The following is a 25162-nucleotide window of genomic DNA, read 5'->3' on the forward strand; positions in this document are numbered from 1 at the left end:
CTGTGATCTGTGACTGCAATACACTGGTGTGGCACAGACGACACCAGTGTAGGTATCGCCAAAAAGCAACCCAGTCCATCGCATTTTCTCTGGGGGATATTTTCGTACACTTTATCGATTTTTGGTTACTTCATTCGGTAACTACTCCTAGCGCATTTGAACCAGAATATACTGAACACTAAATTTGCTTCTCGACCAAGTACAGATTTTTGCCTTTCTCTATAGAATTTGATGGAAAACCGAATTTTGACCAATAGTCTTGTATACCATTCGACTCTGATCAACGAAATCGGTAAATGTCTGTATGTATGTGCTTCTTTCTACGTTTCATCTATCCACTCAATTTTTGCTTTTCCAATGGCTGACACTTTAAGCTTCGGAAACAATCGCACCGATTTCAACTACATTAGACTTGTTTAAAATATACTACTGGGTCATTAATCAAGTTCGAAATTTAAATACCTATTTTTCCTTAAACTAAGTTACATGATTCCGAGTCTTGCATTCAGCCGTTCATATGATCAATTACTAAGTTTGAATCTCTACTGTCTTCCGCTGGGCTGTTTGAAAACATCCAGAATTTGCCAACAGAATAGGTGTCGTTTTTCATCAAGACAACGTCGGGTCACATATGTCTCTAATAACTCGTATGAAACTCTGACCTAAACTTTATTGAAGCTCTAATATATAAAACAAAACTATGTGTTAAATAGTGTCATTTTTTTACCTTCGTAATATATTCCCAGAAAAACATCCCAGGCCTCAAAATGTATTGATAAAAAAATAGTTGATTTCCCTTTTCGCCGGCTGAAATCGTTTCGTAAAAATGTAACTGTAACTGCTATAGGCGATGCATGTTGTGCTGCGCCTGTGCTCCTTTGAACAACTTAATTTTAAGCAACAGAAAAAACAAAAAGGAATGTGTCTGAATCTATTTGCTGTTAATACAACTAATTGGATCATTCACTTCTCAAGTAGCTTGTAATTAATTAGAAATCAAATTTTGACAGTAGTTACACCTGCTGTTTTTCGTATCGGATCGGTTACCAATGAGTTCAATGTTTTGCTCTGAATCAGATGCACTTCTTCCCAAAATCGCTGGCCAAAAGGCAGACTAGCGCAGAAGTGATATGAGAAAACTTTAACGTATAACTAATGATTGAACTTGACTACATACCACCTTCAATGTCTGGTTCAGTGAATACGGAACAGTGGCGTGCTCGTTTGTTGGGTTGGTCCGGGGTCATTATACATAACTGTTCGAAAAAAAATATCCGGACAACGAAATGTGTTCGAAAAGCGAAACGGTCGAAGGAACAGTTAAATCTCAAATCAAACGTGGCTCCACAGACGTGAGCACACATTTTGTACGAGTGTGTTGTGTTAAGTAATTAATAAACATTTGCTTTGCTCGGAGGATAGAAAGCACCAGCACCAGCAGCAGCAGCAGCAGAAATGGCCCCGGGAACAGATGCGGAGAGCAAAATAAATGTACGGAAAAGATAACAGCTTCATCCAGCACCAGTACGACTACGACACGATTCAGCCCGCGTCAAATGTGAAGGCTGTTCTTGCGTGTTACTTTCTACTCGACGCCGTTGATCAGACTGCAGTCTGTTAGGTGACGTCATCCGTAAAGTTGATTTTCCATGTCTGCGTTACAGTGAATGTTTTTGCTTTGTATATGCCAAATTTTGATGAATCAATTTAAGGGCATGCAACGCGGAACTGATAACCAGCGATTGGATTTATTTGAAGAATAATTACTCATATATTTCTAACGAAATCAATGTCAGTACAGGATACAAATTTTTACTCAGACCCATTAGGTTTTACGAAATGACATCACACAAGAACTTGTGATGAATAAAGTTCATGTTTGACATGTATCGTTTACATTTCCAATAACACATTGAGACTACTCAAATTCATAAACGGGAGTGATAATTCTAGTTCGAAGTTTATTACTCCGAATTAACGAAAAATTTATTCCAGTATTTATTTCTGAATTAACATTGCCACCAACAGACCCATACCCAGGATTTTATTTTGGGAGAGGCCAGTTGACTTCACCAGTTCCGGAAGCATAGACAAAAGCCGACAAAAACATCGAAATGGAATGCAAATTGATTTCTCAGATATTGCTTGGCCTATTTCACGAACTTATATTCAAATGAAAGGTGTTATTATTCCATATGATATTTAATTTTATCGAAACCCAATTATAATGTGTTGATAATTTCAAATCGTCATTAGAAGTAACGATGCAACCAAAAAAGAAAAATCGTCTGTTTCAATTTCAAGGTTGATTTAGCTGGTTACAAATTTGGCTTTATCGGTTTCTGGTTTTCGGTTCCGGAAATAGAAAAAAAACAGAACGCACATAGATTTGATGAGATAACTGAGATAACTTCGTGATGATAGAATGGATTCAAATGGAAGGTTTCATTCGAATCCGGCTTCAGAAATACAGAATTTTGAGTGCTCAAAATCTCAAACTGTTATACACGTTTATATTTCTTCATTGATTTCTATCAGAGTTGAAGAAGTACTCTTCTGTTCACAGAGTCAATGGGCTGAGGAGGCCTCATCGTAACGTAACAATTAACGACGATTCAGTCAAGGCCGTTGTGAACATGAGCCCAAATTTTAACTTCTTATTCAAGAATACTGCGTACTAGTGCAATGCGCAGAGGCTAGAGGTACAGCTCGCGATCGAGAATGATACTCACGTTTTTAACAGACAGAACTTTTTCATTTGGAAGTGTCATTATTGAGCATTTGAATATAATTGGTGACTGTCCCCGATATCAGGATACTACATTACCTCTCTTAATGTCCACTTATAGAGTAGAACAATCCACAATAATGTATAACAATGGATCCAGCCAAACATGTATTCGAACTACGCTTGCGTTCGTCTTCTTAGTTTTAAATAGGTGCAGATGAATTTTTGTATAAATATCGTTTTTTGCCCGGATTTTAGAATTGGTTAGGATAAATTGACGATAGATTTGATTCTACTGATTCAATTTTAAACGTTTTTGTGCTGATATTCATTCAATTTGGAATAATAATTTGGTTACATAGAATACTTGGATAAAAAAATTGAAGTTTCTCGGATATAGAGAACTAGTACGTACTAATAATTCTTTCGTAAATTATAACATAATTTGTTATCATCTGCTGAAAACCAACAAACAGGTCTACCTTGGCTTCCAACGTCCAATGTTTTATTCGGTGCGTTCTCATTAACGGGATTAGAATAAATCGAATTCATGAACTCAAGAATATATCAATTTAAATTGCCTTTCATTGGATTTATTGATTTTTAGTTGGTTTGACGTAAAGTCGCCATAACTAAGTTAAGTTTTTGCAATGACTGAGTGGAAACATATATTAAAGTAGTCAAATGAACAAGAAACTCACAGAAAAGATGATTTTTTTTAGTAAAAGATACGCTCAGAGGCAGGGCTCGAACCTGCATTCTTATGCAATCCGTGCATACGCGTTTACCATTTCCGCCACCACAGTTCTACAACAGTAGTTGGTAAGCATACATCGAACAAATGAACTAAATCCTAATTCTATCAAACAGCCTTCATAGGGTCTGTCGCTGACGATAGTCAGGCAGTGACTGGCACAGTAGAGATTTTTTTTGCATAAATATTTGTTTATTAATCTTATGTTTGTGTATTACAGTGTTTTGACCCTTTGGCCTTTCATCTTTGTTGTTCATACGATTCGTTATTAATAATAGGTGTTTTAGTTACTCTTGTTTTACATACTAATGTTTAATCATTATATTTATTTTAATGATTAATAAATATTAAAAGGGGGCAGATTTAGAATCATATTTAAGATCTTACTTTGAATGCGCTGTTGCCTAAGTTTGTGCGTTCCTGAACAGCCCCGGCAAACAGGGACTGCGTATTCAATTGCGGCACAGTAGAAAAGGCAACAAGTGATTATAAATATACTCTCCAACCCAGTGCTTGAGCGGAGAATAGGTATAGAGTGAGAAGACTAGTGCTTGACGAACAGGGAAGATGTTTGGAGGTATGGTACCGGTCGTGAGGCGACTAGGATTTAGATCATTTGTTCGATGTACGCTTACCAACTCGATCTGTTGTAGAACGGATTGCATAGGAACGCAAGTTCGAGTCCTGCCTCTGAGCGTATCTTTTTCCAAAAAATATAATATTTTCTGTGAGTTTCTCATTCATTTGGCTTCTTCAATATATTTCATTGCCAATTCTAAATCTTTTTTGGCTTTATCATATAGAAAGCCTATGCAATCACCGAGTGTCATATACCTTTCGACTTATTTCGTCGAGTACGCAAAATATTTCTGTGTGTATGTATGTATGAGTGTATGTACCGAAAATGTGCCCTCGATTTTCTCGGAGATGGCTGGACTTAGATTTAAATGAAAGGTCCTATAGACTGCTATTGAATTTTACCTGGATCGAACTTCCGGTTCGAGAGTAACGGGATAAAATGCGCTGAAAAATAATAAAAGTGTATTCGATTTTCTCAGACACCGCATAACCGATTCTTTCAACTCAGATTCAAATGAAGGACCCTATAGTCCCATAGCCTGCTATTGAATTTCATGCTGATCCGATCTCCGGTTTCGAAGTAACATGGTATTAAGCGCAAAAAATAAAAAAATGCACTCGATTTTCTTAAAACCGACCAATTTTCACAATCAAATCTTAACAAATAATCAAATTTTACACAAGTCTTCATTGAAGTGTATTATGTTTATCCAGTGAATTGAGAAGTTGTGTGGTACGTAGTGGTCCAAATGAAAGTGATTCAATTGGAAACGCGTGAAAAAAATTAGTTCATTCGTACCATGGGTAAAAAAGATGCAAATTTGGATGGAATGAAGGGTTTTCTTCACTTGAAACTTCAACATTTTAACTCCTAAATGACGGTATAAACGTCAAAGCAAACCAGCAACAAAAGTTAAAGAAGTTATTAAACCGGAAAAAAACAAAAGTGAATTATCGTTAAAAACCTGTTTTAATCCACCTAGTGGTGTAATGATGCCTTTCTCATATTACTAATATGTTCAGAAACATCACCAGAAGATTTTGTGAAGAATTTTTTTTTTCAATCTTGATTAAAATAAGAAACTTTCTTTGGGTATAAACTAACATAACCTATTCAAATTGTAAACTGTTGTGTCATGTTGATAAGAATTTTTCTTTATTTTGCATCGCCGCACTAAATGATTAAACACACTTTACCCTATAGTTCTGGAACCGGAAATCGAACCCGGATGAAACTAAATAGCAACCTATAAGACTGTAGGAACTTTTATTTGAGCCTGTTTGTGGAAATCGATCAAATCATCTCTGTAAAAATTAAATGAGTCTCGTTTTGAACTTTTTGACTACTACTTCTGGTACTTCTGGAACCAGGAACTTGGAACCAGTATAACGATAGTCGGTTCGTTTAGTAAGTAACTAATATAGCCTACAAATTGAATAAGTTTTTAAGCTAAATCTAGAAGAATTTTACCCTTCGTCGCTCTAAATGACGGTGTGAAATTCAATAGCAACCTACAGGATTACGAGATTTTGACGTTATTTGACACATACCCACACACCCACAATACATTGCTCAGCTCGATGAACTGTGTCGAATTATATAGAACACTTAGCCCTTCGGATCAATTTCCACTGGTCAATTTTTCAAGTGATTGTATAAACTTTCTTTATGAGAAAGGCAATAAGTTCACTTTTTTTGAAAAGCACCTTTATCGTGATCTTGTAATAACACCAACAAGTAGGTACAAATTGAATAAAAGGATTAGAAATTTACATATTTTTCACCTGCAAAGTATAAATTTTAATGTGGCAACCCAACACGCTATACGAAAACAAAGCACGCTGTGTATGGAATAAAGCCGCACGTACCGTCGCGTACCAGCTTTGCATCGTAATTTTTTTTTCAATTATAGAGGTTTTAACATTGTTGTCATTCACCTCTTCGGACCAGAAAAGTTTTCTGACCCTATGTGCGGGGTTGGGAATCGAACCCAGGTGAGTAGCGTGAAAGGCATCGACTTACTAATAACGCTCTCCTGCATCATCATTTTGAATTTGAATGTTTTGACACTCATCGTCCTATAATTTCGGAACCGGAAGTCGGATCAGGATGATATTGCACAATATATTTAAAGACAATGAGAGCTTTAATTTGAATCATAAATCGTGAAAAATGGCTCAACCGTAGCCGAGAAATCGACGCGAGTTCCGTTTTTAGTGATTTTCGTCACTATTACCGGTGCTTTCGGAAGCGGAAACCGGGGACTAGTAGTCCCAAAGTAGTTTTATATAATCACTAACTGATAAGATCCGTCAACTACATCAATTTAGCAGTAAGCTTTATAAAAATGTGCACGTCGTTTCGCCATCGCTTGTGAAAAAATACTCATGAAATTGAAAATAAATGTGATACCCGAACTGGAAGTCGGATCTGGATCAACTTTTCGAGGACTTTTTAAAGAATTTCAAGACCTTTTATTTGCTTCTTAGTTTGTGAAAATTGGTCAAGAAATTTCCCAGAAAAGTGATTGCATATTTTTTCATAAATTTTCACATATTTCCTTGTAATTCCGGAACCGGAAGTGGGTTCCAAATAAAACTCAGGAAAATTGTATAAGGCTATAAGACCTTTAATTTAAATCTAAGTTTGTGAAAATCGGCTCAGCCATCTTTGAGAAACGTGTGTGACTATGCGCATATCACCCTGCAATTCCGGAACCGGAAGTCGGATCCATATGAAACTCAGGAACTTTGTATGGGACCTCAAGACCTTTCATTTGAATCCAAGTTTGTGAAAATCGGTTCAGCGATCTCTGAGAAAATTGAGTGACATTATTTGTCACACACACATACATACATACACATACACACACAGACATTTTGTGATCTCGACGAACTGAGTCGAATGATATATGAAACTCGGCCCTCCGGGCCTCGGTTCGAAAGTCGGTTTTCACAGTGATTGCATAACCTTTCTATATGAGAAAGGCAAAAAATTAAATTTTGGAATTCTCATTCGAATACCTGATTTCACATGCTTTTTGTGTCTAAAAGCAAAGCCTTGTTATTACATTTCTTTTGGGGAATTTGATCTTCTATTTCATCACACTATTTTATTTTTTGATGCAGCACAACGAAATCACTATTTTATTTGGATTTAGTTTCATGCCACTAGTCTGAAAGCATGCAAAATGAAATAAGGCTGATTCGTGCAACAGCCTTCAATAGTTTATTCAATTTATGTAAACTGGATTGAATACATGTATGAGAGTGGTCTGCAAATTTAGTTTTCATCCCATAAACTCATATAATTTTATAATAAATGAACTATTTTTGTCGCAACAATGTCGTATTCACCATTTAGATGTCCACTGTAAAAGGTCAGTAAAGTTTTATAATGATTGCACCTCCGAGTTGTCGGTTTTGTTCAGTGGTCTATCTAGCTCCCGAAGATTTGAAAAAAAATACTGGTTTCGAGTACTACCTCTAAGAAAAACTTTTTCAAAATTTGTTTTTATTCATCAATCTTTTGCGATCTTCTTGAATCCTTTAGGGCTTTGGCCAAACGACTAAATTTGAATAATTTTTCTTGCATTTAGAATATATATCGTCTTTTAAAATGGTCTTTGATCAAGGTATGAAAAATGTAACTGTTTACCCGTAATTTTTCCACGTATTCATAATAGTGTCCGTGCACGGAACGACCGAAATCAGCATTTTCGCGAAAAATTTAGTTGATTTGCTGATCTTAGTTAGTTATTTTTTGAGACAACTAAAAAAATCTTACTTTTGCTAATTTAGAATTTTTATTCTCATTCCCTTAATAATAATAATAAAATATTTGTTGAAATGACTATTTTTTTTAGTTGAATTCACAAATTGAACGTGCTGTCATTTCTTAGCTAAGGCACATTCATTTCCATTCAACTAATTTTTTAGTTGAATTAAAGAAATAAAATGTTGTTTTCAACCAATATGAATGGTTGAATTGGCTTCTGCAATCTGCAGCTATGTGGCGCCCTGTCACCGAAACGGTAACACCGTAATGACTATTAGCCACTAGATGGCACACTACCGCCGAAAAAAATTCAGACGCGGTTGTCTTTTCTATATTGGCAGGTATAAATACGATGTTGTATTGGAGAAAAAGACATAAACGAAACATAAACATCTTTTTGAATTTTTTTCTTCTAAATCACTGTTTTCTTCATTCTCACTGAAAACTTTGAGCACTCGGAAAACAAAAACCGAATACAAGTAGTACACCGGACGGCGCAGCTCGGAAGGTTTGAAGATACAAAAAAACTTCATCACAATTAGAGTGAAACATTCGAAATTCACTTCACTGTTCCGCGTAAAAACATTATTACGCACAATCGCTTCAAGTGCGCACAAATTCTGAATAAATGCGATTTCCACTAACAGTTTACGACATTTTTACATATCGGTTTAGAAATTTAAATAAAGATATATCGAACACATGCGAAAAACATCAAAACAATTTTCAAGCAGTTTCAATAAGACTGTCCTTTTTAGCTTTTTAATGGATTGTTTTGCTTTGACACTTCTCATGAGTTTTTGGTTAATAAACTTATTAATAATACCCATTTCAATTTTGTTTTCTTTGTACTGTCCTACAGTAATGATGGTGATAGATAAATAGAAACAAATTTTCTGATTTTAATAACAAAATTAGTTGTCAATGAGAATTTCGTGTTGGATTGAAATATTGCTGGTTTGTGTCCAGGATATTCGCCAACTAAACCCATTCTCTAAAAATAAGAGTTTTTTCCAGCAAAGTAAATTCTCAGTTTTAACTAATTTCATAGTTATTTTGGAAATTTTGTCGTTAAAATCAACTAATTCAAAAACAGTAATACGAATTAGGCGCAGAGCTAATTTCGGTCGTTCCGTGTGTAGATCAAAGTCTTAAGAGTTTTATGATTATAATTTTTGAAAACAAACATGTGTGTGTAACACTATCGAACATTTTATTGAAAAATCAAATCATGTTTTTTTTTCAAATTCAATTCGTAAAGATAACAATGTTTGCCCAAGTTTCCTTATATTTATATATTGCACAATTGACAAGTCGAAACACGGTGTTGCAGTCATGACAGTCATGACAGCAGTGATTTGCCTATTCGCACCGGTGACCGATGAAACTGTTTTCCTGGTGAACTGAAAACAGTGTTCTGATCATCGTTTGACGATAAGTACCCTGGCTGATGAATCTACTCATCTTGTATGCACTACAATCTACGCACCGTTGAAAGCTAGTTGAACTTGCAGACGGTGAGGTTCTATGCAGAGATGTTAAGAAACCGGTTTAGCGATACGAAAACTGATCGGAACTGATTATGTGAAAAAGTAAAATAGATTTGTAAGAAACTAAATGCGCCAATCAAACCAATTCAATATGATTATATTTTTTTAAGACAAAAGGACCCTTGCTTTTCGAATATGATTCGAAAGTAAGTGAAAATTGGGGTGACGCTGAAAAGATTTGTTTAATTGCGTAAGAGCATTGCTTAATGTTGGAATAGTAGTTGTACATTGACCGATAATCAAATTCCATGATTTAATTTTCTTCAAATTCTAGTAAAACTCTGGTCTACAATAAGTAAAAGATACCGTAGAAGTAGCAACACCAAAAAGTTCTGCTTTACACAAATCAAATCGATGCAACTATTACTAGTGAGAGTCCTTCAAGACCATATTAGCGGACCTGTTGTTAAGATATTCTGTCAATAGTAGATGGGTCAATGCTCTGTTAATGTCTCATATGTAAAATTACACTAAAATCGGTAACCAGTAGAGCATTTCATAAAACTATCGTAAGCTTAATCCAATACCAAATGCGATGCTGTAATATTATAATATAGGCGTCTAGGAGAAAACCGCTTAGAAGATTTGAAAAAAAACCAGCAACGGATGATCAATTTACTGAAACGACACCCACGAAATCGTCGAATGGGAAATGATCATCAACACTATCGTATAGACCACACCTCATGAAGTGGTTTACGGCGTTCGTTTCTTTTGGCTGAGTGAACCAAATAATCCGCTCCAGTTGAACCTTCCGAAAACTGGATCACGCCATACGGTGTTGGAGAAATCACAAGACTAAAAAAGAAACAAAGATATAAATCGCCAGATTGTCTTGAATCGGGCACCGAATAAATTATCTCACGCGAATGTATGGTATCACCACCAGCAACCCATTATTTATGTGTAAGACCTTGGACTGATATTGGGACAAAAAAAGCCCCTTCAGTGCTTGAACGATGATCCGTTATACCTATAGGATAGGCTGCAATCACCACCAATTTCCCGGCGATTCGACAGGGCGACCAGCAAACTGCGTGTACCATGAAAAGTACACAAGTACCTAAGCAGACCACGACCACGATGGCAATTAAAGATGGAACAAAAAATGACTCAGCGCTACAAACCAGTTTAAATATTGATGAGGCGCGATCTTCTTGGAGCATGATTTATGATGGAAAAGAAACTCATCCGTAAAGTGAGTGGACTGTAGATTGTAGATTCAATTGATACAAACCTTAGGGAGAAAGTTTTCACAGATGTTGAATCACAACAGTGAATAAATTTATACCAATAACCGTTTGATCCTTTGTTGGCATTTTATCCAACCGGCCGTCTAGACCGCTTTATGCTACAAATCAAAGATGACGCACAAAGATGTTGACCACACACGTGTCTAGCATGCAGTTAAAGTCATCATACAGAAACACACTCACACCACTGCCTATTATATTTGTTCTTTTCCTCGCGTTTTGTGTATAGCCATCAGTCCGAACCCATCGGACTATGTTGCCCCGCGGTACACGACTTCGTTTTCCCTTTTATGGATAACCGAATGCCGTTGTCCCTAAATGGTAACCCACAGACTGTGCCAACCAGGCCAACTTGATGCAACCGGTCGGTCAAAATACTACACTACCTGTAGAACATGGTTCAGGTTTTGCTAGACTACCAATTGCACATTGGAACCGGTTTCGGTGCCGGCGCGTACTCTTGATAATTTAAAAAAGTGTGCCTTTGAGTGCTTGTGACCTTTATGATCGTAATAATTGTGATATTTGTCAACTAAATTAATCGATTACTACTATATTATTATGAGTCATGGTTTTACAATTATTTCAGCGGTTTTGCGCACGACAACAGCATTCTACAACAGACACATTCCAATTAATGATACCGGGCGATTGTGTACTTTTACCACATCGAATCATAATTTCTTGTGGGATCTGAATGTACTGTTTGATATTGAAAACATCTTTCTTTACTATCTGAAGCAAGGTATTCGGATAAAGTTCAAATTCAACCAGCGTTAGAATTTTTGGTCTCAAATTTTTATGCCAACATGTAGGCGATTTATGGATTGGTTTTTACTATAGATCCAATAACTAATGCAAAATATTTTTTTAAAATGATTAGAAACAGCATTTTGCTATTCAATTCTATGATATGGGAATCCCGAATTGGACGATTGAACCAACAACCCGAGTAAAGTCTAACATCAAAATTATAACAAATTGATATCTGATTATGATAGCAACAACAGATTGAAATCCTAATATGATATCGACTCATCAAATTTTCAATTAATATCACATTGTGTTATCATTTTGCTGTTTAAAGGCAAAAGTTTTGTGAAACTCAAAAAATGAAAATAATAATATCAACAACTTAGTGAATACATTGAAATTGAATAAATTTCAAATGGCAGCACAAAAATACAAAGTTAAGTTTCAATGGAAGAATTATTTCTTCAATTCTTTGTTGCCTTTTACAAAAATGCTTTGACATCCTGCCGAGATCCTGCAGTTGACCGCAACCATAACCGCGAAGAAACGATTCTTGTCGAAGCTGTCGGACGCAAACAGAAAGGCGCACAAACCGTTTTGATAGCAGTTTATTTAACGCTTCAACTAAAAGAGATTTACAATTAGTTAATTCACTTTTCATTACATTATGCAAACTTACAATTTCGGTTTTCTAGTCGCGACAATATTTCTTCTGCGCGTCCTGTCGAAACTGCTTTCTACAAACTATATACAAATTTTCAATAATTCAAATAACTTTTTTTCAGGTAATCTTACAGGTAAGTAAACGGGTAAGTATAATTTTAGTTCACTTCAACTTTATAATTTTAGCGACCGATCACTTGAACGTCCGAATAGAAAAGAACTTATCTTCGCAAAAACGTGGTTTTGCCAGTGACGTTTTCCCATCTGTTGTCGATTGACATTTGTCATGTGATGACAGATCGGTGCGTTGCTAAATGCCACTTTGTGTCACCTTCACTTGAGCAGTGTGCCCATCTCGACGGTTTTCTGCGTTGACAATTCTTTTTTTCAACATTTTTTCAACTTTTACGCAAATAATGCTCTTTCTTTTTAACCACTAGAATACTGGTGTCAAACCACACGTCTGGGAGGCATTAGATAAATTGGCGATCATTGGTACCACGTTTGTCTGAAGCAGGTCAATCTGAATAGTGGCTTTGACATTCCCATCTCGCTGATGGTCTGCCGTAGAAGGAGCTTATTTCAGAATTTGATACGAGAAATATATTTGACGTCATCTATACCCTTCTAGATACGTTAAGTATCCGATCCTGTAACAATTTTTGCGTTCAGTTTAAAAAAAAAATGTTTCGATATTTGTAATCATACGACGTCGCGAAGTTCATTCCAAAGTTTTTAGACCATTATTCTCAGTGCATCAAGAAATCGGGGACCTGGATGGCGAAAATAATCTACTCGCCAAATCCGTTCTGAAAATGCCCATAACTTTATATCCAGCAGTATGGAAAAATTCATTGTTTACGAAGTTCGAACATCGAACATTGATGGTCTCAGATTTCAGAACCTAGAGCTAATTCTTAATAATACTTTAGTGGCTAAGAGGAGCCACCAAGAAATATATATGTTTAATTTGTATATTCCTAAGTAGTCCACGAACTGTGTCGAAGAACCTCTTCAAAACAATTCTTATTCCTAGTTATAAATGCTTAGAACTCACTAACGTCTCACTAACGCTAGATGCTATGAGAAGTATTTTATCAATCATCTAATAGATCTTGAAACTTTAATACACTTTTCTAAAGAACCCGACTAACTAAATCTTCATAATTTTGAGTCACAGGACTAATTCTGCATCAAATGATCGTAAATTATAAGTCTACACAAGAACTGAAGAGATTCTGGTTCTATCTGTGGTCAGAAGCGAAATAATCGTTCATTGTCCCAATTAGCCGAAAAAGCAAATGATCTGGGATACCTTATTGCCGGATTCCTAATTCACGTTCCCTGTGTTGTAAAAGACTTCACTGTCGGTTCGGTTCGGTCTTCAGAGCCTCTAAGTTCGTATTTCAAAGTGATTACATGTGCGAGTTATATGCGATCAAGTAGATAACTCAATTTGATGTTATAATGTTTGAATGCTACAGCTTTGGATATGAGAAGGACATAGAGAACATTTTTATACTATGCTCAAATAGCCACACTGCTATTCACGGTGGATGAGGGATGGAAGCGACGCAACGAGTGTGCACTGACAGAAACTACCTGTATACAACTTTGTGAAACAACACTGCTTGTCATATAACCGAACATTTTCCATCTCCTGATAGCCAGCGCTTACAGTTCATAGCAATCGCCTAAAATTCACATTTAAAAACACCTAAGTTCGAAACCGGATTCTCTCCGCGGTAGTGTGGAGATTGCATGAAATCTTTTTTCTTGCTTCCGACTAATATGGAGATTGCATAAAATCTTTTTTCTTGCTTGCGAGTAATATCGCCTAAATGTATACTATCCCGGAACTTTTTTGGCAGTTCTATTTTTAGATTATGCTCGTGACGTGTCATTTCGAGAAAATCTACATCATATTAAGTTTTCAATGTGATTTCACTGAGAGCAAAACTAGTTTCCAGTTTGATGTCACACAGCATTTTTTTTGCTTTCAATTTTGATCTTTTAACCGTTAAAACGACCAAATCGATAGCAAATTAAGTAATCGATATATACGAACAGCACAACATCAAATTGAGTTTTCTTTTTAATCTCAAACTCTACTCGGGAATCATGTCATTAGACGAGACATCAAATTATTTTGCCAACTATTACTCTTACAGTAATCTGATTGCAATATTATCGGAATGAATATCTTCGGTTAAGCCCTAGGAAACGAAATTACTATAAAAATTGTGCAATTTTTGCGTTGCAGTTTTCATATTATCCTTTGAACCAGTATAATATACTATTTGTGATACGTGGAGCTGACGAAGAGCACAGTTATCACAATTAGAGTCATATTGGTACTAACTAGTTCGAATTGCTCTATGTGATATTCTTTCAGAAATGTTCCATAATCGGTTCATTAAATGTTCCATAATCGGTTCATCAAATGTTCCATAATCGGTTCATTAATCAAATTCGAAACTCAAATGTTTGTCACTTCCGGTTCCGGCGAACCTCTATGACCGGGTCGTCGAACTTAAATGTATAATTGTTGATATTTTTGATTATGAGAACCCGAATATGCGACGTAAGCGCTGAAGTACGCTTTTGTTAACTATTCGAATTAGGCGCGTCCTAGAAATTTTTTTCGTAGGGGGTGGGAGTTTCCAGAACATGTTTATAAATTTCCATACGTATTGAAATATGTCTCGTATATAATTAGTTGAAAAAATGTGGGTTATAAAATCGATTGTTGTAAATAATTTCCATCAATAACCATTTTATAATTGACTTAAATATCTAAAGAAAAGAATTTCCATAATATAGGGGAGACCTGGTCTTAACGGGACACTTTTTGGAAATTTCAAGAAACATCCATTATAACTAGGATTTTACCCAAGTTATTTCTACCGTTGTGCAGATTCAACCATCAGCTAAAAAGCCTTGGTATTACATTCCTGTAGTGGAATTTGACCTTCTGTTTCAACAGACTTCGCATTTTATTATTTTATTATTGAAATCAAGATATTTTTTTATACAAATGTAGCGTTTTATTCATACTTTTAAGAAAAAATACGGATAAAATTATTCGTCACGGTTTCGAAGGAATTCTCGAATTTTTCCTGTAACACGGCTCATTAGGCGGCGCACATCCTCTTCGTCCGTTGTTTTAGCTATCTTTTTCCACCAGGTCGTCATCTGATTGATGTCTTTGACAACCTTTCCCTTTGCATTGAGTCTCCTCTTCATGAATGCCCAGTATTTCTCAATAGGGCGGAACTGGGGCAGTTGGGTGGGTTAAGGTTTTTCGGAACAAATTGGACCGCTATCTCTGCATACCATTCTTGAACGACTTTGCTGTAATGACAGCTTGTCAAATCTGGCCAAAACATTACGGGATGGTCGTGGGATCGAATGAACGGCAGAATTCGTTTTTGGAGACTCTCTTTTTGGTATAGTTCCGATGTCATTGTCTTATTTGTAACGAAAACTTTCGTTTTTTTGCCACAGCTGCAAATGCCCTGCCAAATCATAAATTTTCTTGCAAATTTGTCGACAAAATCAAATTTAAATTTGGCTGGAACATTCCCCCGAGCCAAGTAAAATTTTTGCCCGAAGTCAGCCTTGACATAGGTTTCATCGTCCATCAGAAGACACTCGTCGAACTTGGTCAGCACCTGGTCATATAGTTTCCGAGCACAAATTTTGATAACATTATTCTGTTTTATGGTCCGATTTGGCTGTTTGCTAGCTCGATACGACTTGATTTCTTCCCGGAGTCGAGTTCTTCTCACGGTACTATGGGCAACACCGATGGCCAAATCACGGTCCGACAAATTAGGATTCCTTTTAATCGTCTTCAAAATCATAAAAAACGCAATTTTCGGTCGACAGTTCCACTCCGAGAGTTGGCTTGAGGCTTCCGAATCGTCGTCAATGTTTCCTTATACCGTTTGATAACGCGTAATACGGTATTTCTGGGCAATTTCAGCTGTTTAGCTAGCCTAGATGCAGACCACAATGGATTTTCCAAATAACTGTGCACAATTTTTTCCCTTCTTTCAATTTCCAAGTTGATTGATTACAAAGTACAGTCAATTTTCGGAATGTCAAAAATCATACGTGAAGCTGACAAAATTCCCGACACGTGGGCGCTAAGAACTTCCAAATCCGTCCACCAGGAGCGCCACAATATGAGCAAAAGTTTGTTCCAATTCTAAATGAAGCAACCTTCAGTCCTGTGGTGTTGTTTGCTGTATCTCTTCGCCAGACACTCAAGGCCCGAATACTTCGTAAATCCTTTTCCACTTGATCGGTCCACCTTACTCGCTGTGCTCCTCTTTTTCTTGCGCCTACTGGATCAGATTCAAGAATCCTTTTCACTGGGTTGCCGTCCGGCATCCTAATAACATGCCCAGCCCATCGTAGTCGTTCATTTTTAGCTGTCCGTACGACACGGGTACGAGTGGTTCTTCAAGCAGTTGTTGAAATTCGTGATTCATACACCGTCTCCACGTTTTGTCTTCCATCTGCATCCCACCATAGATGGTCCGTAGCACCTTTCATTCGAAAACACTAAGGGAACGTGGGTCCTCTTCCAAGATAATCCAGGTTTCATGGCAATAGAAAATAACCGGTCTTATGAGCGTTTTGTAGATGGTCAATTTCGTGCGGTGGCGTACATTACTCGATCGAAGGGTTTTTCTGAATCCAAAGTACGCATGAAATATATCTCAGAATTTCACCTGCTCTGCTGTCAACCACCTCGATCGTCGTGTTTCTTCTTTAGAGCCTTTTCCTCTCATGTATTGTATTGTATTGTTTTCGACGCATTTATAACCAGTCCGAAGCGCTTAGCTTTAGCTTTCAGTCCTTTGTATGTTTCCATTTTCTTCTCAACATTACGTGTCACAATATCAACGTAGTCAGCGAAGCCAAAAAGCTGTACGCACTTTCTGAAGATCGTACAACTCATGTCGATTCTAGCTCTTCGAATCACACCTTTCAAAGCAAGTTCATCATCTTGCCGTAGCCCTCTTTGAGACTCGAAGGGACTCGAGAGCGTCCCAGATACTCGGACGTAACACATCACTCTATCCATCGTTTCTTCGGTCAGTTTGTCCGGAAAACCGTTGCTAGCATTCGCCGTGAAACCAATCAGTTCCTCGATTCGATAACGTTTTACCTAGTAAGGTTGCGGCAGTTCTACTTATGATGGACCTTATATTACTAGGCAATACGATCGCTACGTAGCTGCTCGAGTTTAAGTCTCGACGATCGTGTGCGACGAGTGTTGTGCACCGTCGATAGTTTTGACCGCATACAAACCGCGACATGATAGTATTCCGAATCAATGTTTGCACTGCGGTAGATGCGGACGTCGAAGAAGAATCGGCCGTCGATTATAACTTGATAGATTTGGTTTTCCGTGTGTTGATCAGATAATCTCCAGATGGCTTTGTGGATATCTTTGCGAGGAAAGAACGTGCTTCGGACTATAATTGCTCGGGAGGTAGCGAAATTTCGTTGGCCGTTGTTGTTGGAAGCCGGATGCAGGCTGTTTAGCCCGATTGTGGGCCTGTACGTTACCTCCCGGTTTGCCTGAGCGTTCATGTAGCCGATGACGAGTTTCACATTTCGCCGTGGGCAGCTGTCCTTCTCTTCATCGGGTCTCGTCCCATGTGGGCAGTGTACGTTGGTAATGCTGTAGTTTCAGAAACGGCCATTAATCTTCAACATAACATATCCTGTCGCTGATTGGTTCCCATACAACAACTCGCTGACGTATCTTGCTCAACAATATGAGCCAGTTCCTAGTACACTTTTGGTAAAAGGTAGCCGCTCGATGCTCGCTTTTCCACACCTTTTGTCCCGTCCAACAAAGTTCCTGCAGTCCAACAAGTTTACTGCTAGATTATTCTTAACTAAAATTTTCAGAGCGGCTCGCTCGGCCTGTCCCAACTCCCTGTCACGCCGTCAATCCATGTATTAAAATAACTGACACATCGAAAATATACTTTCGACAGTGCGCATGAAAGTGACTAGATCTTTTTCATGCTCACGAAACGGAATCATTTCTGCAATGTTCGTATGGGAAGTGGACAGTTCTGGGGACGGATATAGTGTGATGCCTTTCAAGCAGCCCATCTAGGTGCGATTCCCATCCCCAAAAATAGGGTCAGAATTTTATTCTGACCTTATTTTTCGGTGGATCCGAAGCGATGTCAACAAACATTTCCTGCACTCTCTAGACTCCGGATGATATTAAAACATCATTCAAGTTGAAACATACTACCAATATTTTGATTTTGTTTGTTGATTGTTAAAACATTAAATTGATAGTTACATGTAATGGATTCAATATATCTTAAACGAAATCTTCTATTACACACATTCCTTGATTAATTTGTGGAACCTCGATAACCAGGCCCGTACCCAGGATTTCGTTTCGGGAGGGGCCAAAAGATAAAAAAAAATAATGTTACTGAAGATTGCTTGTGTGCCTAATTGTCGGTGTGCCTTTTACGGGTGGTTTTAACAGAAACTTTTCCACTGAAACTGTTATTGTATTACATTTATTTACGTTTACTGTCTTGTTATTTCTGCAACACATGTCTGAGAGCTTCTAAATAATTATATATCTGTTTTTGTTTTGTTTTGGCCAGAGCTCCCCGGGCCTCCCCTCTGGTTACGTGACTGCCGATAACAATAATTCTTATTAATTGTTCAGCAACAACAGTGGCGTACCTAGGAGTTCAGCAACCGTGGCGAAATATGATTTACCGCCCTTAACATAAGGGGAGATCTCTAGATATGACTTGGGGGAAAAAAGAAAGGTCCCACAGAAGATTGTTTTGTCGCTTGAAATGGAACGTATCTCTCTTTCGGTAAAACTTCAGTTTCATTTGCTGTAGGAACAACTCGGTATTAAAATCAATTGTGATTGGCTTTGATTTGGTCGATGTCTTTTAATCGTTAGGTTTACTTATCTTAAAATCGCCTTTTTGTGTGGGATTTGAAGCGATCGTGACACAAAAAATGAAATGTTTCCGATTTTATATAGTACATTAAATTCGCTCGCACTTCATAGCTGATTTATGCACCAAATTGATAGTTTGCTAAACGAATACTGCATAGAACATTTATAAGATAAAATAGCTTCAATATTTGTGAATAACGCACGAGTTATGAATGCATGGCTTTCAAATCATACGACAATCAGTTTTCACAATTAAATATTCAAACCAAACGATATTTCTTCAGTATGTACGATAATTGCACAAGTTTTCATGGAATGGAAATAAAAACTCTAGCTCTTGGATTGACTTGTAAATCCCTGTGCTAGCCGTATCGATGTAGCTTCAATGTGAAAGAGATATATAAGCGCAATCATTGAACCACATCCAAACAAACTACCACTTTGACGCCGCGTTGATGACCACCGCGGCCAATTGACGTTCATGTTCAATGGACTGGAAATTGCAGTTTCAAACGCCTAATTTGGAGCTGGTTCAGTAAACAAACGAAAGCACTACCATTTTCACTTTCGCATAATCGCGATCACGGAAGAATTATCGTCGAACTGAAGTAGTGCAGTCGGCTACAGACAACACCGTTGCACCGTTGGTAGCGGGTTGCCATCCCGCAGGTGTGGATCGAGACTCGCGTGCCTTAAGGATACACTCGAATGACTCAATTACTGACTGGATTATTAAGTAATAGAAACATTCCTGGGCTCCCACAGACGCGAACAACGCTGCCTATCGCCCATAAACTATCCCTTTCGATGACCATCAGTCATGCATGTTTAAATATGTTAGTTTAAACAGTGGGAGTTGTAATTTGTACTGATGATGATCTACTTCTATGCTAACCTACATTATAATCGACAGCACAACATATTCAATAACTCCTTTGTGGCATTTCATTAACAATAAATTGTGGCATGTTTGTAAGCAATAAACAGCCTGTATTGAATAACAAATTAGCTCCAAATGGTTTGGATAGCTGAACCCTGTCAGTGTTAAATAGGTACCAGCATTATGTGTATTTTTGGTTGGTGGATAACGTGTTCCTTTTTTTGCAACTTTGCTCTACTGTTACCGATAGTGTCGTGTCAAAATGAGGTAAACTGTAACTATTGGTGTACTCGACTCATACCGGATTTCATGTCATGTTTTCAGAAGGCTATCTTGCTGCTAGTTTACAAGTTTGGCGTAATATTATCAGAAAAGTAAAGTGAAGTAATGTTTTTAACAGTTAACCGATAGTCATGTTATTAATCGAACCACTCATTTTTTTATGTTTAGATATTCGGTTTACGATTCATGTATTGCGACATAATCGTAGCTAATATATTCGACTCTAAAAAGCAGTATCGCAGCAAAACTTGTCTGGAAAGTGTGCAATATTACTGCCACAGCGACTGTTCGAAGCGAATGCACCATTTAAGGAATTAGAATTTGTTTTTTATAACTTCTAGTTCATCTAATTTCTTGGTGACGGAAAGCATGGGTTTGAGTTAGCATTTGCTACTTTCTTGCCAGATCAGCATTGTACGAAAAATAAAGCGGAAATTGTTTGGTATACCAAACTGTGGTATTACCAGCTCCCTGTTTTATGCGGGAACCTGTCATAATACTATTTATCTTATAGGTTTTGTAATCTCTGAGAAAGTATGCTATGTACTTCATCTGAACTCGATCTTACAATTCCTGGACGTTTCTTCTGATCACTACATTATGTTCATTTGGAATTTTCACTAATTCGTTCATTTGGAATGACATTAAATCGTTGCAAATTTTGTGTAAATAAAATAAATATTTTTTTTTATTGTTATAACAAATGATTGTTACTGTTCAGTAGAGAAATCGCCCATAAGCTATTCAAAGTTTCGGTTGTCTTGGCCCACGTCATCAGTTCAAATAACTTCAATGGAATATTTCTTACTGTTGTTAAGAGAAGAAGTGCTCTTATACTAGGAATGATGAACTATTGGTTCACTGGCCACGTTTTCGTCAAAAAATTCAATATCATTGTTGTTCGGAATGTAGTTTTGAGGTCTTCGCCTTCATTTCATTAAGGGGCGGATAGGGTCTAACACAAATCATTTTTTTCTTTTTATTTGAAAACATATCAAGAATATTCGGTGAAATTTTCAAGCTTATCGGAACAAAACTCAGCAAGTTATGGGCCTTTATCTTTGCTTTTCTCATACTGTGAAGAAATATGAGCTTCTTGAAATGTCTTATTATAACAAAATACAAACGAAAAACTACAATTTTTTGAAAATGTTAATGTTGAAAATGTTAGACCTAGAGTAATAAATTGTTTCCTTCGATTTTATGGACAACAAATTTTTATACGCGTTTTTCTCGATAACAGGTTTTGAAAGTCCGTGTCCATCGCCATTCTACCATTTTTACCTTTTTTTATATATATAAAAAATAGGTATAGAATTCTCTCAAACTTTAGAAAAATTTTCCGAGGCCCGGAGGGCCGAATGACATATACCAATCGATTCAGCTCGACGAACTGAGCACGGTAATAGCTATCCAATAAGCCATTGTTAAAATCCGTCCATTTTTGACGGAGATATCGAAATTTTTGTGTAAACGAATTTTCCCCCTATTCCAGCAGTAGGAGTTTTGAGCGCTGTATGACAAATAAATGCTTGGGAGCAACGGAAAATACGATTTTTTATACTGTTACATACAATTGTTTCTAAGTACCAAAAAGACTGTGTACAGCATCCTTTTTCATGACATTTAGTTTCGGACCGATTTTGGCACTGCTCGTTTTTGGCAACATAATCGTTCGAATATGACATATATAGACCAGATGATGGCAGAATTTTTTTAAATTATATTGTTTTAAACTACTTACAGCAATAAATGCTGGAAGACCAACAAATGCAACAACAACAAATTTCACTCAATTTTCTCGGAAAATTTCTTTTCTACAAATTCAGATTCATACGAAAAGTCGTGTGCTCCCAAACAAAGTTCCTGAATTATGTTTGGTTCCGGAACTATAGGATGATATGTGAAACGAAATCAAAATTGTGTGAATTATTCTTCTCGTAGATGGCTGAACCGATCTAAGATTCAAATGAAATCTGAGAATCATCTAAGATTCAAATGAAAAGTTTCAAGATTCTATAAAATATCTTCAGTCAGATCCAACTTCCAGTTTCGGGGATACAGGGTGACTGGTATAAAATGTCTATTCCACATAAATTAATCAGGTTTATCGGGTTAGCAGATTTGGATAGTCGATAAAAAAATTAACTTTTTTCAGTTTTAGTGGTATTCAGTTGTCGATTCAGAAGGCACCTAAAAATTTAATTCATGCTATGATTTCTCTATGATGTCTTCAATGATTTTCAAATATTTTGAAACAAATGTAAACTATACAACTACTCAGGTGAATTTATCTGACTTCAGCCATACCGATTTTAGAATTCCGGTTCCAGTATAAAATCGTTTCTCAAAGCTCAATCGTTTTCTCAAAAAAAGCCTAATCAAATTTCAGAAACAAAAATTCAAATTAATTTTATACATACACACAAAAATTAATTAATTTTATCCAATTATGACATCCGGTTCTCAAATTACATGATGATGAATTTTTAAAATTCAAACCGATATAGAAGATGACAATCCCGAAAAGCTTCAAAGTTGGACTCAAAACTGTTGTAATTTATTCGTCATATGGCCATACGAATTGGTTTGGGTTATGCTGGTTCCTGAATACCGGCTCTGGAAGTACCTTAAATTACCGTAAACTCTAAAGTGGATCTTACTTCGACATATCATGGAATGTTTAATCGATTGTCACATTTTTAGATTCAAATTCGATCCGATTTGCAGTTTCGACATTCCAGAGTAATGAGTGATTAAAATCTCAAATTGTCGCTTAAAACGACGGTCATTAAAATAATGTCATGAAAACTTAAACACCGAAGAATATTCATGCAAAAACACATGCGGATTGATAAAAAAGGTATCATCTCACTGCTAAGTGGATTAAACACGTTTTTTTCTAATTTTGCATACACTCTCTACATTTAAAATACCAGACCTCAACGTTTCCCTTTTACTTGTTTGTTATTTTGGGGAGGTTTTACAGCTACAAAATGAAGGATTTTTTCATGAAAAATCCTAGTCCTTTAAACAATTACCAAAATTTTAAATAAAAATAAAAACAAATCCAACAGTGACGTTGGGGTCGTAAAAATGGAGCCGACGGTGACATTGGGTTCTATGAAAATATCTACTCTATCTATGCTGCTTTGATTGTTGACTTCTGATCAGTCTGCGCTGAGATACAGTGGACACCGCAAATCATGATTTTTAAGAAACGTTCTTAAAAATACCTCTTCATCGAATTAATTCCTAATATGTTTCACGAAAAAAATACAAAATGTTGTTCGAATGATGCTTTGTGTTATGCAAAATGTTTGAGTTTGTTTTGTTGCACAATAGTTCAGATAAAAAAAATCCCATAAATTATGTTCATTTCCATCATTTAGCCCCTTAAACTTGATCATAGGTCACTTTTTGAAATTATTGTGCGGATAGGAGAAATACGATTTGTCGGTTACGTCACTTGTGTGATTATATTTTCGAAACTTGAAGTTTCTGCCATATTATCTTTGAGCTCGATTAACAACACAATGTTAATCTCGAATGAGCCTAAAATTATTGAAATCGGCTCATCCATATCCGAGAAAAATTAGTGGTAATGAGTTGTGTCGTTTACGTCACTTGTACCAGGAGCGATAGCCATTTGATCTTCAAACTCAATCAATGACCAAAAGTAGCTTTCAAACAAGCCTAAGCTTGTCGTACTATCCCCGAGAAAATTGAGGGTAAAAGTTAGTTTTGTCGGTAACGTCACTTGTTCCATTATACTTCCTGAACCAAAAGCTATAGCCATTTGGTCTTCGAACTTGATCAACGATTCAATAGTAGCTTTTAAACGTGACTAAGCTTGTTGAATTCGGTTCTGCCATCATGACAAAAATTGAGCGGTAGAAAATATGTTCATCTTTTCTTTTGTTTTAAATCAACAGAATTTAGAAAAATTGTTGTGAAGTGCTCTGAACAAAAAATTATTATGAAAAAAAACATGATGAAAAGGAGAGAAGGAGAAAAATCCATTTATTGTTTGCATATTGGGAGCGCGTCATTTCGCCAAATGTCGCTCCGCCGAATAAGTCATTTCGCCGAAAGTCGTTTCGCCGAAAGGGTCAAGTCGGAAGCGGCAGCCTCTCGCACACAAACCTGTAACCGCCTCGTTTGCCCAGTCTACTCAACAGCTAGGGTTCTTTGCTTTAGCAGACCATGTCAGCTTGGAGCGATCTCAATCTTCAGTTCAGCAACGCCATCGCACGGCATCACAGTCAACATATCATGTCAATTGTATGGGTGCGCAGTGCTGCTGTTTTGGCGCGCACGAATTTGACATTTCTCTCCCCTACTTCTATGTACGAGATTCGATACGGACTCCCCTGAGGGCACCATGCTCGCTAAAAAGGATGTTGCCAATGATTTGTTCGGGAAATGTGAGAGCTGGATATCTTGTTAATATGATGTCTTTGGCTTTAGTTAGGTCCGAACGAGCGGTAGCAAGGTCGGACAGCACACAAACCAAAACGATGTGGCTTTCGGAGAAGTGACCCTGACCTATTTATATTCACTACGTGTTGTCACTTTTCCTTCTGACATTTTGTATTGCGGCAAGTCGACATTCGATGCATTAAAGATTTAAAACTCTGTAGTAATTTTTGCTACGCAAAATACAGTACATTTTAATGGGAAAATACAGTATAAATTGAGATACAGTACATTTAAGGATAAAAAATACAGTACAATACTATAAAATACAGTACAGATACGAGCTTTAGTTGTGTACGATGTTACAGCTGTGCAATGAAAACTTTTATAGATCTATTCATGCTAAGATCCAACCAAAAAATCAGTATTGAGCGCTTAGAAAACTCTTGCCCTTAATAATTTAATAATATTGAATTAAAATAATTAGAAACTACAAATTATTCAGTTCAATTTACGAATCACACAGCAAGTTTCCGAATTTCCTCCC

General features: G+C 36.8%; 1 protein-coding gene across 1 annotated transcript in view; it reads left to right on the forward strand.

Annotated features, from left to right (window-relative positions):
• Positions 1-25162, forward strand: part of LOC131425249 (coactosin-like protein) — a 52607-nt gene that overhangs the window by 26097 nt on the left and 1348 nt on the right. The gene's annotated exons all lie outside the window — the stretch shown is intronic.

This window comes from Malaya genurostris, chromosome 1 (assembly GCF_030247185.1).
Source record: "Malaya genurostris strain Urasoe2022 chromosome 1, Malgen_1.1, whole genome shotgun sequence".
Lineage (NCBI taxonomy): Eukaryota > Metazoa > Arthropoda > Insecta > Diptera > Culicidae > Malaya > Malaya genurostris.